The sequence below is a fragment of the Microcaecilia unicolor genome, chromosome 2 (assembly GCF_901765095.1).
Source record: "Microcaecilia unicolor chromosome 2, aMicUni1.1, whole genome shotgun sequence".
Taxonomy (NCBI): Eukaryota; Metazoa; Chordata; class Amphibia; order Gymnophiona; family Siphonopidae; genus Microcaecilia; species Microcaecilia unicolor.
The window spans coordinates 395,883,852-395,897,994 of record NC_044032.1 but is presented as its reverse complement, the minus strand read 5'-3'; the positions used below and the strand labels follow the sequence as shown (position 1 = coordinate 395,897,994).

Below are 14,143 nucleotides of genomic sequence, written 5' to 3'. Positions count from 1 at the left end.
CCCCTAACAAAAACAAAAAGGCTGAACAGTGAAGAGATCACACTCTCTCTTTGAGAGACAGACTTTGAAGTACCTCAGTGCTCTTTGGCTGCAGCTCCTTGCCTTTAAATGTCAGCCTTAATGCATCACCTTCTTTCCCAGCCTTTGTGGGACCTCTGCAGATGGTAATTTAAATGCGCCACTTGGGCACCTTCTGTTTCTGATACAGAGATGATCAGTGATCGGCTGCCAACCAGGCTAACACTCATCTGCCAAAGATATTTTGGAAGATCTGGCTAAAAATACAAGAAAAAACAATTCTGAAGGAAAACTAACAATCTCTTGGGCTGATGATCAGAAGCAAACGCGGGCACTGGAGCCTATTAGCGCCATACTAGCGCCCATGTTTGCTACCACCCCATGATCAGAGCCCCCGAGCGTGTGAAACAACACTGTTGTGGGCTCTGACTGCAAGTAGCACACAAATGCATGTTAAACAGGGCTCCTAGCTCAAGTATCGTGTAAATGCATGCTAAACATATTCCTCCCCAATGATCGGCGAGCAGCACGCCAAACACTGGAGCGCTGCAGGTGGCAAACCCTACGCCAGCTCGGAGCTGGTGTTAGGCTTTGCAGAACATTGGGGAGGAATGGAGAGCCCTGTCCAGCATGCATTTGCATGCTAGCAGGCCCCCTGTCCCATTCCCCCCTGCAGGAGCCCTGAGCCCCCATCCCAAGCTGGCAATACAGGGGCTAGAGGTCTGGCAGACCTCCAGTTTCCCCAACATAAGCCGGCAACACAGGGTCTAGAGGCCCAGCAGACCAGACCCCCGACACAATTTAACCCACCCCCCCCCCAAATGCCCTGGTAGTCCAGTGGCACCAAACTCAAGCACCCCCCAAAACTTGATGGTCTAGTGGCCCACACCCAGTACCTTAACGGTGGAGAAGGGATGTAATAGTGCACTCCCTCCTCTTCCAGCACCGCCTGGAAAGTAGTGGCGCCTAGCCCTGCCCAGTGCATCCTAGAATACTACTACACTCCCTCCTCCACTGTTAAGGTACCAGGGGCGGGCTGCTAGGCCACCAGGTTTTCTTAGGGGTGGGGGTGCTCGAGTTTGTGGCCACTGGAACACCAAGGCTTTTTTTTGGGGGGGGTGAAATTGTGTCGGGGGGGTCAGGGGGACTGGAGGTCCACCGGACCTCCAGTCCCCATGTCACCAGCTTGGGGTGGGGGTTCAGGGGGGCACTAGGCCACAAGGGCCTTGTAGTTGCAGGGAGGTCTGGGGGTCCCAGGGACCTCCAGACACTGTGTTTGACAGGTCTGGGCTTTTGACATCCAGACCTGTCAAACAAATGCAGGCTCAGGCAGGGGCGTATCTGCGTGGGGCCACAGGGGCCTGGGCCCCCGCAAATTTCGCCCTGGCCCCCCTCCCCGCCGTCAACCCTCCCCCGCTGCTTACTTTTGCTGGCGGGGGGCCCCAACCCCCGCCAGCCGAGGTCCGACCCGCAATCTCCATATTTCGTCTTCCTCCGTGGCCATGTGCTTCAAGGAAGTAACGCTGCAGTGCTGATTGGTTGAATCCAGTTCGGCGTCTGACGTCGCTGCGACGTCAGACGCCGAACTGGATTCAACCAATCAGCACTGCAGCGTTACTTCCTTGAAGCACATGGCCACGGAGGAAGACGAAATATGGAGATTGCGGGTCGGACCTCGGCTGGCGGGGGTTGGGGCCCCCCGCCAGCAAAAGTAAGCAGCGGGGGAGGGTTGACGGCGGGGAGGGGGTGGAGAGAGGCGGCGGCGGCGGCGGGGGGGGAGGGAGGCAAAAATGTGCCCCCCCTCTCTGGCTCTGGCCCCCCCTACCGCCGGATTCCAGATACGCCCCTGGGCTCAGGCACAATCCTCCTGCACTTTACCCTATGATCAGAGATAATAGCGTGCATAAATATGCACGCTATTATCTCTGATGATAGGGGCAGTAAAGCCCCGAGATGTTGGAATAGCGTGGGGCTTTTGATCATCTGCCCATCTGGCTGGTGATTTATTTTGCACGAATACAGAAGATAGAAACGTTGACTTTTCCACTTCTTGCAAGGGAAGTATCTCTATTTTACTGCACCTTAGGACAAACTCAGATTGGTCTTGAACTAGCTCGCTTTTTTTTTTCCATTGTATCTTTATTGGATACATCACCAGACAGAAACAGCCTCAAAGAAAATATTGATTCAGTTTGGCAGTAATTTCCTGAAAATTGAAAATTCACTTATGCATATATTTCTAGATTATAGGCCAAAATACCAACACAACGAAAATGGAAACTGTCACAATTTTCTTCTTATGAAAAAAAAAAAACTAATATTGCGAATGTGAGGAACAAACAAACTCCATTGATTCATAATTTTGAAAAAATGGAGGAAAAAGACCTCAGCTAGATGACATCAGGAATACCAGTTTCCTTGTGTACACAGCTCACAGTGTCGATCATTGGTCAAAAAACCTCCTTTAAAGTCCAAAAGTTAGTCATCATTGTTTCCTTCACAATCAAGTTTATCTTTGTGTGCAATTCCCTTCAGCATACTCAAATATTTTTACTGTTGTTTTGGTATTTTGCTTATTAAATGGTATTTCTCTATATTTGAATTTAGTAACCATTAAGGAAAAATCCCTTTCACACTAAAACAGTGATTTCATCCAAACTATATTGTGGATTTATTATTATTATTATTTTCTTGTAAGTGCTCTGCTTTCAGGACCAGCCCAAAGACATACCCCCCCCCCCCCCCCATCTAAGCATGTTCCTACCTTAATAATATTCTCTGCCCACTGATACCAGTTCTGTCCTATAAGTGTTCAGTTCAGAGCCAATGTTTACAGTTGCCCCCCTCTCACCAATACACACTACATTACAAAGGCCCTGCAGTTTTATTTGACCTTCCAGCTCCTCCAGTGCCCCCCTCTTGGCTGGCACCTAGGAGCTATATGAAACTGAGGAGTAGCCTAATGGTTAGTGCAATGGCCTGAGAACCATTTTGATTGTAAGCACAGAAAGGTGGTGTATCAAATTCTATCTCCCCCCCCCACCCCCACCCTTCCATACACAGTGACTGATACTTTTTAATATAGTCAAAAGTTATTTATGATGCCCAACTTATGATGGGTTGAAAGGATATATAAAATTAAAATAGAAATCTTTCTGGAGAATACAACATTTGCATATCTATAAGGATGCTACTAAGGTGAGGTATATTTACCACAAGGCATGTTTAAAGTAACTCAGGCTACATAATAATGAGATGCAAAGCAGGCAAAATATCTCATTATAATGTAAATTGAATAATGCAGCTAAGAGACTACTGCCAAGGGGTTGCAGTTGCTCTCAGCGCCAGCAGAGACAAGAGAGACTGGGGATCTTTCCTGCCTTATACCCTTAAACCACAACTGATTGCTTGAGATAGGCCTGGGGAAGCGGCTTGAAAACCTAAATGTGTCTTTGGGGGCCTGAGGGCGGTTGGGAGTATGTTTGGGGGGCAGTCTTTGCTGGGGGAGGTGGACCCAGGAACCCTGGACCAGGCTTCTAGTTTACCATTTGGCCCCTTTAAGAGTGGCTTCCTGGGATCACTGGGCTGTGTGTTCGTGGCTGATGCTCCCAGGGAGCAGAATAATGCAGCTTGAGAGGCTGATCTCAGGTTGTGTTATTCCTATACCATGGGAGTCACAATCCTGAAGGTTACCGACTCTTGTAGTAACGTAAGCTGTGGCAAAGAGGTCCTTATATGGCAGGCTGACTCCCAGGGTAATATTGTGAGGCTACCACTAGTATTTGTGGGTATCATTTTGAACAAAGCGCCGACAGGGACAGGAGAGAGTGGCAGTCGCTATTGTCTCATGACCCCTGGACTACCAATGATTACTTAAGGTAAGCCCAGGGGGCCTATGGGGGTGTAGGTGGCTTTGGGGTGGGGGGAGACCTATTGGGTGGGACAAGGGCTTAAACATTTGAGGACTTATATGTCTGAGAGGTTAGGAGTATCAGGGGAGATTCTTTGCTGTGGAGGGGGGATCCCTGCACTGTGCGACTTGACAGCACTGGCCTCTTTAAGATTTTCTCTGGGAGTATTGGGCCACATGTTAGCAACTTGCTGCTCCGGGGCAGGAAGAACAATGCCAGCATTGGGAAGTTCAATGCAATCAGTTTTATTTGATTCACAAATAATGAGGTTTTTTGCATGCATTTGCATGTTTTGCATCTCATTATTGTGTAGCCCACAGTAACTTATTGTGCACTGCATTAAAATAACACACATTTTTGCCATTTAACATGCATGAAGGGGCAAAAACTGGACAGGGGCAACTGCATGCTGGACAGGGCTCACCATTCCTCCCTAATGATCTGCAAAGTCTAACGCCAGCTCAGAGCTGCGACCCAATCTTTGGCGCACTGGACGCTGATCATTGGGGATGAATGCGTTAAGCGCTGATTAGCATGCATCTGCAAGCTAATTGCGCTAAGAGCCCTCGAGTGCGTTGTTTCAGGCGCTCGAGGGCTGTGATCATGGGTCAGCAGCAAACTCCGACGCTAGTATGGCGTTAACAGCCTCTAGCGCCGGAGTTTGCTTTTGATCATGAGGGCCTTAGGCAATGGAGGGTTAAATGACTTGCCCAAGATCAAGATCACAAAGAGCAACAGTGGGATTTGAACTGGCCACCTCTAGACTGCAAGACCGGTGCTCTAACCACTAGACCACTCCTCCACGCCACTTGAGTTATGTGCTCATGTGTAAATGTAAGCACGGGCATTTGCACCACGTTTTTACCGCTACAAGTGGCGGAGCCTAAATTTACGTGCGACCTGTCTGCTTAAGTGTTTATTCTACAAACCGTGCCGAAGTTTAGGTGCAGCTTATAGAATAGCGCTTAAGCGAGTTTTTTGGGTGCTGATTTTACAAGCGCCATATATAGAATCTAGCCCAGGATGATTTCGTAAAAGAACCCCTCAGTCAAGCCATAGGGTACTAAAGCAGATTTTTAAAACTCATAACAAAATGTCAGCTTTCTGAGGGCAAGAAAAGGGACATGAAGCATTTATTGAGATGAAAACTGCATGTGAAATACTATTTAATGTGACAAGCACAGAAGTACATTAGTGATGCAGAGTTGAGAATAAAGTCACAGCTTTACTATACGGAGGAGAGAGAGGTAGATATTTGGTCCTTACATGCAGCGATAGGCTATGATTTTTTTTTACTTTGGCTTCTGTCTTTCACCTTTCTGACAAATTTCAAGAAAAATGATTAATTTTGGCAAAATCGGAAGCGAGTTGTGGAAGACCAGAGGTTCTAAGCAAATCACAGAACAGAGTACAATTCAGTGCGCAAGATATCAAATGTCAGCACGCTGCAGGGAGAGTGAGTAGCATCTGCCAAAGGCCAGTGACATGATCAATATAATGTAATTAGGTTTTAGGCTGCTAAAAATAAAAGTCCCATTAAAACTGGTTGTGAACATTAAATACAAATTATTTTTTCCAAGAAAAACTTGCAGTGTGAAAATTAACATTTTATATCTTTGCCTCCATATCCTTGTCTGTTTAAGTTGTAGAGTTTTAAATAAACAAACCTTTTAAGGCAACAGTGCATGATTGTGGGCACTAATTGGCTTGTTAGCCTATTAAATTGCGTACGCAAATCGGGGCTGCACCTAAATTTGTACATGCAATTTTTGGCACCCTTTATAGAACATAAGAGCATAAGAACATAAGAGTAGCCATACTGAATCAGACCAATGGTCCATCTAGCCCAGTATCCTGTTTTCCAAACAGTGGCCAAGCCAGGTCACAAGTACCTGGCAGAAACACAAATTGTGGCAACACTCCATACTACAAATCCCAGGGCAAGCAGTTGCTTCCCATGTCTGTCTCAATAGCAGACTATGGACTTTTCCTCCAGGAATTTGTCCAAACCTTTTTTAAACCCAGATACGCTAACCGCTGTTACCAAATCCTCCGGCAAAGAGTTTCAGAGCTTAACTATTTAAGTGAAAAAATATTTCCTCCTATTTGTTTTAAAAGTATTTCTATGTAACTTCCTCAAGTGTCCCCTATGTTAGTTTTGCCACTTGCATGCTCTAAGTATGTGGTGTTTGTTTTTTTACATTTTTTTGGGAGTGAGTGTGACAGGAGCGGAGAATGGGTATGGAAGTGCTAAGCAGCTGGAGCACTGATGTGACTTGGGGCCCTATTTACTAAGGTGCATTAATGTTTTTAGCACACCTACCCTTAGTGTGCGAGCTAACCATGTAGGCACCTATAGGAATATTGTAGGCATGTACGTGGTTAATGCGCATACATGGTTAATGCGTGTTAAAAACATTAACACGGCTATAATGCTGCTTAGTAAACAGGGCCCTTGGCATGCTAAATGGTTAGCGCATCCATAAAGCAGGAGCCCTTAGCAACTCTTAAAGAGGCGGCCAACCGCTAATGCTAACATTAGCACCCGGCCTGAAATGAATAGGAAAAAACCCTTTTGACAGACGTACTAGAAATGGGCTTAACGTATGGGAAAGGCCCACATAAGGATGTGCTATGCCCATTTCTTAGTGCAGTTTAGTAAAAGGACCCCTGAGCTAACTGGATACGTTATGGGCTCCTGAACTAAGGGGTTGTGCTGTGCTGTTGTAGGTGCATGTATTGGATGCGCGCAACTCCATTTTTCAGCGCACCTGCAAAAAAGGCCTTTTTTTCTGGCCGAAAATGGATGTGTGGCAAAAAGAAAAATTGGCGCCCATCCATTTTGGGACTGAGACCTTACTGCCACCCATTGACTTAGCGGTAAGGTCTCACGCATTGAACAGGCGGTAATCTTCAGCGTGGGTACAATGCAAATTACTGCCCGGTTAGCGCCATGTGACAGAAAATAAAAAATATTTTCTGCCGAGCGTATCTGACATGCGTGAAAAAATGGAATTACTGTCCGGGGCTCACGGTAGCCGGGCAGTAGTTTCAAATTGACGAGCGTTGGATGCACGTAGGCACCAATGCGCCTTGGTAGAAGGGCCCCTATGAAAGGACGGTTTACCTCATCAGTGCCTGAGGAAAAAGGAGGAATCATTACCAGGTTCTAAATGACCGAGATTTAATTGGTTTGAAATTATTTTGTGTGCACATGGTGGAAAAGAAAAAAACAATGGAAAAAAAATCAGAAACTGCATGGTCTTGCATTTAATGTGCCAGTCATTCATGTGCTCTGAACTACATAATCAAAATCAGTTTATATAACCTGTGTATTAGAGTGGCATAGAAGTGAATCTCTTTCTTGTAGCAATGTGCCGGTTATAACAGTATGGTGGCCACACATGCAGTGCTACTTTTCTTATCAAATTTGGCGGGGAGGAGTGGACTGGATGCTTGACAGCTAGACTCCAGCATGAAGCAGACAGTCCAAGCTTTGCGCCACTGATTTCAGAGGGATGGATGGACAGGAGAGAGAGAGAGCCAGAAAAAACAATGGCAGTAATGATAAGAGTTTAATGTGCATTCATCTGTGAATGCTTCTAGTACTAAGTGGAGAGCATGGAACCACCAGAGGCAGAGCAGGATCACTTGCCAATGATCTCACACACCATCTAAAAACATACAAAGAAACAAGCCACGTATATACATGCATTAAAATATGTGGCATGTTCCAAAAATGGCTGCTTTCTGATTTTGTGTTTTGTTATTTCCCCCCCCCCCCCTCCGTTTCTCATAATCATTTTACATTATGACTTTCTCTTCTCTATCCCTTCCCACTTTTCTCTGACTTCTTTCATTTTCCTTCAGCTGTCAGACTCAGAAACATAACGAAGGAAGAAGAGAACCTCGGCTGGCGGGGGTTGGGGTCCCTCGCCAGCAAAGGTAGGTGACGACGGCAGGGGAGGGTTGGCGGTGGAGGGGGGGGGGGTCGAGAGGGTCGTTAGCAGGGGGGGGGTCAAAGTTGGCGGTGGTGGTGGCGGCGGTGGGGGGTGTCAACAATGGCGGAGAGGGGGTGTCAGCAATGGTGGGGGGGGGGGGCTAAAATGTGCCCCCTCACCTCGGGATCTGGACCCCCCTCCCGCTGAAGTCTGGCTACGCCCCTGTGTCATGCCAATTTCATTTTATTCAGGTTTGTTTTGTTTTTGTTTGCACTTTTTCATTTATCAAGAAGAAATAACATGCACAAACATGGAATAATGTACATTTTGTGTTAGTGCATAGTAGGTCACTTCAGCATGTGCTAAAGCAAAAGTGAATAAAAAAGTATGATTTGGTAAAGCCCTTGCATATTTTTTGTGTGTGCCCTTTCAGGGGTAGAACTGCCCTGGAGGCAGCATAAGGGACACAAATCCTGGGATTATTCTAGCTGGATTCTGCTGGGGAGGTGCCATAGATTATTTAAGGTCCCAATTTTGGAGGGAAAGTGTCTTTTTCTCCTTTTTTCTGCTTCCCAAGAAGCAGGCTGAGCTCTGGAGGGTGGAGAGTTTTAGGTCCTCCAAAGGGTGGACCCCTTAGTAACTACTTCAGTCAAAGGGAAAAAAAAAACAGAGTTTACCCTGAGCAGTGACCAGGTCAGAGGAAGATCTCCTAGTGAAGGGGAGTCTGTGGGTGCCAGCCTGGCCAGAAGGATCCAGGGCAAATGAGAGAGACTAGTGGTGTTTCCCCAGGAATCAATCCTGCTGCTCAATATGCAGGGAAGAGCCAGTGGCATGGAAAAGGAGCTAAACTGGCAGGTGGAACCCATTTGGAGCTAACACAGCTGTGGGCTGGGAAGAGAGAGATTCTATGGTGACCAAGAAAAAGAGAAGTGTTAAGTGTATGGAGAGAGCATGTGTGCAGAAGACTGTGGAAAGAAAATTCTTAGGGGAAAACAGACAGTTTACCTAAACCTCTTGCTGAACTGTAAATACTGGTGAAATTTTCTTTGAAGGGACTATATACAAAATGTTTGCAAGTGGTTGCTCGGAATTTGTTCAGTAAAGGGGAGTTTAGTTACACAACAGCGTGTGCTCTGGATTTATTTCCAAGTGTCCCATCACCGAGAAGAGGATTTCCCAGAAGTGTGCATCGAGTGAATGGTTGTGTTTGGCCTTATGAACCAACCCCCCCCCCCCCCCCCCCCCCCCCCCCACTCATGCCCTCTGGACCCATCAAAAATACAAACTGTTTATGTAACCCTGGAATCCGCTTCAGCCCACAGGGGGTTCCATTAAAAAAGAAGGAAATTGAACTGCAATGAAAATATTTTCCCTGCATAATACATTACATCAGTGGCGTAGCCAGAAGGCAATTTTTGGGTGGGCCAACAGGTTGGATGGGTGGGCACTAGAGAAAAACCTGCCACCTGATGCACCCATGCTCTGTCCTTGCCCCACCCCTACCTCACTCCCTATAACTTCAATGAGGGTAGCAGTGCAGGCTTTTGCAGGCTTTAGTGGCCGCAGGCCACATTGAGGGCTAAGGGAAGTACAAGAGGCTGCACTCTTTATCCTCCATTGAGCCACAGTCCCCTAACGCACATATGCTTACCCCAAATATTCTGCATCCATAGAACCTTTGGCCCTCCCACAACAGTGGATGCAGAGCACAGCTAAGACATTTCCCCATAAAACTCACCAAACAAACATTTTTATCTCAATAACGGGCATTTGGTAAACTAATATAAAAATACAGAAAATAAAACGTCACCCAGAACCTAGAGCAAATCTATCATGTCATCACTAACATCCAAACCAAGCATCCTATCTATGATATTTTAAGGCCCTAAATATCGATACATCTATCGAGAAAACTGAATAAGCCAAATTACTACAGAATACTACATAGAAAATTCATGCTAACAGAATACCTTGGTCACACACATAGAACACAAATACCAGATACAGAATAACTAACCATAAACATAAATTAAATCAAAACCCCGAGAAGCCAGACCTTGCATGTAGTACAACACTAGAGAAATAGAAAGAGATGCACTTCTTCCTACACTGTGCATAATATAATGATAGCACATGCCAGGGATGGTGTTAGGGAGGTAAAACTAGAGCAACTGCCCTTGGCCCCCTAGCCAGAGAAAGCCATAAGCATGCTGTAAGCTGAAGAAGGTGCAGCCTGGTAGTAAACTTTGGGGTCTCCTCCCAAATTTCTGTCCTGCGCCCCAGCCATGTCTAAAACCGTCTCTGGCAGGATGCCCATTTCAAATCTGATGTATTCTAAGCACAAAACAGAAACATAAAATTAATTTTTCTATCTTTTGTTATCTGATCATTTTATTTTTCAAATCACATTGGTTCCAGGCTCTGGTTTCTGCTTCTCTCTGTCTTCTCTTAACTTGCTTTCCAACGTCTCCTGTCCATTTGACATTTCTTCTCTCCATGTCCACTATCCATCTTCTTCCATCTCTGTCTGTCTTCTTCTATGTTCAGCATCTCTCTCTGTGTCCTTACATTTCCCTGTTCAGCTTCTCTCCTTTCTTCCTCCCCAATGCCAATGCGACTCTCTCCTCTCTGGCACCACCCCATCCAGCTTCTCTCCCTTCAACTCTCCCCCCTCTTTTCCAGGATCTGGCTTGCTTGCTTGCCTGCCTGCCTGCCCTCCTTCTGTGGGTTCAGTATTTGATCCCCTCTTCCTTCATCCCCTTGGTCTGGCATCTCTTTCCCATCCCTTTCCTTCCCTCCCCCTTCCTCCAGAACCAGTATCTCTCTCTCTCTTTCCTCCAGTCTTCCTCTTTCTTCTCCCTCAAGTCTAGTACCTCTCTCTCTTCCCTACAGCCCTCTTCTCTCACAACTCCAGCACACCTCTCCCTTCCCTGCAGCCCCACCTGCTCCCCACGTCCAACAAATCTTTCTCTTCCCTGCAGCCCCTCTTCCCTCAAGTCCAGCACTCCTCTCCCTTCCCTGCAGCCCCCCCATCCTCCTCCAAGTCCAGCACACCTTTCCCTTCCTTGCAGCCCCCTTCCTCTCACAAGTCTAGCACACCTCTCCCTTCCCTTCAGCCCCCTTCCTCCTCCGTCCAGCACACCTTTCCCTTCCTTGCAGCCCTCTCTTCCCTCAAGTCCAGCACACCTCTCCCTTCCCTGCAGCCCTCATCCTCCTTCAAGTCCAGCACACTTTCCCCTTCCCTGCAGCCCCCTCCTCCCACAAGTCCAGTACACCTCTCCCATCCCTGCAGCCCCCCGTGCAGCCCCATCCTCCTTCAAGTCCAGCACACTTTTCCCTTCCCTGCAGCCCCCTATCCTCTTCCAAGTCCAGCACATTTCCCTTCCCTACAGCCCCCTCCTCCCACAAGTCCAGCACACCTCTCCCTTCCCTGCATCCCCCATCCTCCTCCAAGTCCAGCACACCTCTCCCTTACCTGCAGCCCCCCCCATCCTCCTTCAAGTCCTGCAGCCCCACCTGCTCCCCACAAGTCCAACAAATCTTTCCCTTCCCTGCAGCCCCCTCTTCCCTCAAGTCCACCTCTCCCTTCCCTGCAGCCCCCCCCCATCCTCCTCCAAGTCCAGCACGTCTTTCCCTTCCCTGCAGCCCCCTCCTCCCACAAGTCCAGTACACCTCTCCCTTCCCTGCAGCCCCCCATCCTCCTCCAAGTCCAGCACATCTTCCGTTCCCTGCAGCCCCCTCCTCCCACAAGTCCAGCACACCTCTCCCTTCCCTGCAGCCCCCCTCCTCCCACTCCAGTGTCTCTCTGCCTTCCCCAAATCCAGCATCCCTTGCTGCCTTTCCTCCAACAGGTCCGGGATCACTGCTGCTTTCTTCTGCTTTCCCCGCTGCCGTTGCAGTGCTTGCAGCTTCCATTTTCAGGCTGTCCACGATTCACACAGGTACTCCGGGAGCCTTCCCTCTGTTGCGTCTGGCCCTCTCTGATGCAACTTCTTGTTTATGCAATGCCCAGACGCGGCAGAGGAAAGGCCCTGGAGTGCCTTTGTGAATCACGGACATCCCAAAAATGTAAACTGCAAGCACTGCAACAGAGGTGGTGGGGGAAGAATAAGAAACTGGTAGTGATCCCAGACCTGCAGGAGGGAAGGCAGCAAGTGATACTGGGTTGTGGGTGGCCGGGGTGCACCACCTCTGGGTGAGACTCAGGCAAAGGTTGTGCACCCCGTGGCTACACCCTTGCTTTACATTATTTTACATAGTATTTATTGTATTGTGCTAATACCTACATTTACATTATGTCTCTTATATTCCGCTTTACCATGAGGTTCAAGGTAGATTACAAGCAGAGAACTAGAACCATATGGGGCTTATTTTCAAAACAGAAAAAGTCTCAAAACGGCATAAAGTGGCACTTGGACATTTGTTTTCAGAAAAACTTCCAAATCGTGATTTTCAAAACTCAGATTTGAGACTTTTTCTCTGCAGTGCATCTAAATCACAAGGGATGCTGGATTTGTGCATTCCCAAAACTTGGACATTTTTCTGCCTTAATGGGACAAAGCAAATATGTTCAGGGCTAAGTTAGATGTTTTAGTCTAGACCTAAGACACAAAAAGGTCCCTAAATGATGAGATGACCACTGGAGAAATTAATCAATAATGGCAACAGTGTTTTCCGACTCAACATTTAAACAGAACCTCAGCGCTGCACCTTGCCAATGATTTTACAGATGCAAGGATTTCTTGCACCCACCTCGTCATCAGTTCTCAAGTAGTTCAATTCAAAATCTATTAAAAACTTCACTCTACTTTACTACGGGTGGCCCACTAGCTTATCGAGAGATTCTTAAAGGAGCTACATGCAGGAGCTAAGCTGGCACTATTGATATTTTGAGGGGATGGCCCTTGAGACAGCCCTGGGGGGTGGAACATGATTGTGTAAGACGACATATCCCCCATCTGACAAACGCTCTGCTTCAAGATAAGTTGAATTAATGTGTACAGTTTAGAACATTTGAAAATTTAAAACTTGTGGTGGAAAGTGTGAGCCCTTGAAAACCCACCAAAAACCTAATGTACCTATAGGTGACAATATGTACCATTTAACCAGCTCCTGGCCGGTTAATGTTACTTAACCGGCTATCCGGTAATATTCAGTGGGAGATCACTGCAATTGGTTCAGAGGATGGTGGCAGCCAGGACATGGTAAGCAGAAGCCCAAACCCCTAAAACACATACATGAGCCTGCAATAGTGTGTCTAAACTAGGGCAGTACATTACAGTTAACTCTGCGATTAATACATTAAATCATTGATCGCAATTAAAAAAATGAATCACAATTAAAAATACTAATCACATTGCAGTGTCTCCTGTCTCTCCAAACATCTCTTCTGCTCTCTTCCACTTCCAGCCCCTGTACTTCATGCAATTCAACATCTTTCCCCCCATCTGTGATTCAACATCACCTCCCCCATGACAGTTTACCTTAAAGGTAGCCTTCCTTTGATCCTCGCCAGCGGCAGCGATGCACATATGCTGTCTGCTGCCTGGTCTGAAGCTTTCCCTCTGACCTGTCCGCCAAGGCAGAAACAAGAAGTTATGTCAGAGGAGGCGGGATGGGCCAGAGGGAAAGCTTCGGAGTAGGCCACAGGCAGCTTATGTGCAACGTTAACACTCCCAGGGCCAGGACCAGCAGAAGACCACCTTTAAGGTAGGCCAACAGACCCGATCTCATGCATTAGCATCCTCCCCCGCCCCCTATAATCTGGTACCTCTCTTCTTCTTCTACTACAAGTTCTTCTTGAAATGATCTATGCAGTACCGGCATCCTCAGCAATAGCAGGCTGCTTCAGCCAATCTCAGGGGCTTTCCTTCAGCTGAGTCCCACCCTTGCTGAAGGAAGGCCCCCCGGGATTGGCTGAAGCAGCCTGCTATAATTGCTGAGGGTGCTGGTGGCCCTGCAGATCTTGGCAAGAACAACTTAAGAGGAGAGGAGAGGTACAGGATTGCGGGTGGTGTGGAGAGGACAAAGAGGGAGAGAGATGCTGCATCGTTGGGGAGGGGGGGGCGGGGGTAAGGCCAGACAAGTGCTGCTTTTGTAATGTGTTGCCATCCAGGTCAGTGCCTAGTGCTACTGTCCAGTCCAAACATTGTCCATTGATACCGACCAGTATGACTTTATAGTCAGTTAAACCTCCTCCTCCTCCTCGAGTAGAGAACTTTACCACTAGATCTCAGTTCTTAGGCAAATCTTCTTTATTGCAATTCTCTCAAT

The 14,143-nt window shown here is 47.4% G+C and overlaps 1 protein-coding gene across 2 annotated transcripts in view; it reads right to left on the bottom strand.

The window, feature by feature from the left end:
- Positions 1–14,143, bottom strand: part of ARHGAP24 (Rho GTPase activating protein 24) — a 912,569-nt gene that overhangs the window by 206,903 nt on the left and 691,523 nt on the right. The gene's annotated exons all lie outside the window — the stretch shown is intronic.